Source organism: Capsaspora owczarzaki (assembly GCF_000151315.2).
Source record: "Capsaspora owczarzaki ATCC 30864 unplaced genomic scaffold supercont2.2, whole genome shotgun sequence".
Taxonomy (NCBI): Eukaryota; class Filasterea; order Ministeriida; family Capsasporidae; genus Capsaspora; species Capsaspora owczarzaki.
The window spans coordinates 1,553,773-1,557,107 of record NW_011887293.1 but is presented as its reverse complement, the minus strand read 5'-3'; positions in this window follow the sequence as shown (position 1 = coordinate 1,557,107).

Genomic DNA, 3,335 nt, shown 5'->3' with positions numbered 1-3,335 from the left:
AGCGCGAGTTGTATGACAAAGTCAAGAATGCGAGTGGATGGCTTGTGTAAGAACCTGCCGGAAATATTGGAAAGAAAGCGTGACAACGTCACGATGAAATGAATGGCAAAGTGAAATTGTGGTCCGAAGTTCTGCAGACCGGCACGTTCTCACTGGGTCGGTGTTCTGTTGACTTCCGGATGCTTGGGTTTGCTTGTTTCATGGATCCGCTTCAACGGCGGTTGCGCACTTGGTGCAGATGCACCGCTGAAATCAACCCCAATCTTCAGACATGAAAACAAAAGTGAGCTCAAATCGGTCACTTCCCTTACTTGTACCGCTGGCAGTCTTGCGGCACTCGGTCCTCGCTGCACACCAATGCGTGTCAAAAATCATTCAAATGTAATACAAGTGAACGCTGACGTCAAGCGTGCGGTGTGCGCTGAAAAACGAGCGTTGATCGGTTGTTGTGTTGTTTGCAGCGAAGGGTGTCACTTCCGCGAGCTTGATCCCGGCCTGTGATAAAAATTTGAAGTATGGTGATTAGCGCATTCATTGTCGTGCAGTTATTCTCAAAAAGTATCGCAGAAATTTCAGTCCAGTGGTAGTAGCACCATGGAAACCTACGTTCAAAGAACGCCTGCGACCGACTTCATGTTTCGCGAATGTTCGCTTGAAAATGACAAAAACCGCGCCCCGCACACCAGAATACAACATGGCGTTAGGACGACCACTCCATCTAGTATTATTCAAAGCAACGAGCGGGGCAAAAGGGACCAATGCAGCGACAGGACAGGCGATAACAGGAAACGAGTGAGCTTGTTCTCACCGTTTGCGTGTCTTTTCGCGGTGTTTCGTGCTTCTTTTCTCGACTTGTAGTATTCTGAGATATAATGACATATTGTCCAATCGAGATACGCGCGATTGGAGGAGGATGAGAAAGTGTAGTTTTTAAACTGCAGAAATGCTCTGGGTCATAGAGGGGGTGCTTCTAATTCCGAACAAAACCTATTTCGCTGCCTTGTTTCGATAGTAATACATACGATATGGTTTAGTGATACTATGGTTAGACGGAGGGGTTGATCGCACGTCTCGGGTCGGCAGGGCGCCGGTCGTCAGTTTGGCTCGTTTTGCTGGACATGCATTACGCGTGTTCGGAATTAAAAGCATTTCGCTAGTGGACGCGCCCATACTCATCTGAGCGGGCCCCTCGCCCTACTGGCATGTGACATCAACCTAGACTCTCCGACTGGTAGCAAAGAGAGGGCATGGAACATCGCCGGGGCGGCTGCAGGCCTGTTGAACAACCAAATGGCCTGAAAAGCCCGAAAGTGCATCTCGAGCAGACGCGGTCCTAGCCGCCTCCTTTTGCGCGGAAAGTGATACATGCAACATGTTTGTTTATTCTATGAACAGGCGGGGGCGATGGTTGCACTGCAGGAGCAAAGTCAACGCGTTGACAAGTTCATCAGTCGAGACGGTGCGTGCCCAGCCTGAATCGAGGTTTCGAGCCCCGCTCGTTGTGAAATGCAATCGCATACATCGTCTTCGTGATTGTGCATAATCGCGGGCTGGACGCACATGCGAAAATTTTCCACGATGGATCGGGCTCGAGTGAATGCCCCGTCGCTGCCGCTCTGTGTGTCACTGCGCCGCACGTGCACGACTCTATGATCAGCATCGTCCCACATACTCCCATCTGTATCATTATTGGCGCCGGAAATGGCACAGGAGCTGTCCTGGGCTGCTGTGCTGCTCATTGCGCATTTCCTCCCACAGGACCAGCAGTCACTGTCTGCACCGACACTCGCAGCACAACTCTGCCGCCTCGGTCTCTACCTTCATCGATAAAAAAGACTGGGTTTACTATAGTTTCAAGCGGGGAAGCGGATTAGAGGCTTCTACATCGACTAGTGGCTCAAAAACACTCTTGTTCGGAATTAAAATCAGGGGCGCAATGGTGGCCCAGTCAAAAAATTCTGTTCGGAATTAGAGACGCCTCTCTACTCTGATACGACAATATTGCTGAGAGAAGAAGAAACAAAAAAAGCACTGAAATGAAAAACAAAACCAGGTTCGTTTCAAAGCGTCATTCTACTCTCTATCTCCTCCTCATCTTTGTGTTTGCTTGCAATTGTCCATTTCGATGGAATGCAAGGATTGGAAACTGGGAAGGCGAAGCTTTGGTTTGCTTGTTTGGTTTTTTTTGTTTGTTTGTTTGTTTTGTTTTGTTTTGTTTGTTTTGTTTTGTTTTGTTGGTCAGCAAGCAAGTGGCCGACACCACCGTCCAGCCGTTCTTTACGCTGGATTTGCTGCTGCTGCTGTTTGCCATTTGCTCCTTGCTGCTGACAATCAAGGCTCTCTTCAAATCGTACAAAGGAACAACACATCACCTACTGATACTTATCGTCCCTCATCCGACCCTCAGTAGCACGTCTCACAAATAAGCAAGCAGCCCAAACTAAAGCAAAAAAAAAAATCACGAACAATCCAGCTACTGCATTTCTGCAGTTTAAAAACTACACTTTCTCATCCTCCTCCAATCGCGCGTATCTCGATTGGACAATATGTCATTATATCTCAGAATACTACAAGTCGAGAAAAGAAGCACGAAACACCGCGAAAAGACACGCAAACGGTGAGAACAAGCTCACTCGTTTCCTGTTATTGCCTGTCCTGTCGCTGCATTGGCCTCTTTTGCCCCGCTCGTTGCTTTGAATAATACTAGATGGAGTGGTCGTCCTAACGCCATGTTGTATTCTGGTGTGCGGGGCGCGGTTTTTGTCATTTTCAAGCGAACATTCGCGAAACATGAAGTCGGCCGCAGGCGTTCTTTGAGCGCTAGGTTTCCACGGTGCTACTACCACTGGACTGAAATTTCTGCGACACTTTTTGAGCATAACTGCACGACAATGAATGCGCTAATCACCATACTTCAAATTTTTATCACAGGCCGGGATCAAGCTCGCGGAAGTGACACCCATCGTTGCAAACAACGCAACAACCGATCAACGCTCGTTTTTCAGCGCACACCGCACGCTTGACGTCAGCGTTCACTTGTATTACATTTGAATGATTTTTGACACGCATTGGTGTGCAGCGAGGACCGAGTGCCGCAAGACTGCCAGCGGTACAAGTAAGGGAAGTGACCGATTTGAGCTCACTTTTGTTTTCATGTCTGAAGATTGGGGTTGATTTCAGCGGTGCATCTGCACCAAGTGCGCAACCGCCGTTGAAGCGGATCCATGAAACAAGCAAACCCAAGCATCCGGAAGTCAACAGAACACCGACCCAGTGAGAACGTGCCGGTCTGCAGAACTTCGGACCACAATTTCACTGTGCCATTCATTTCATCG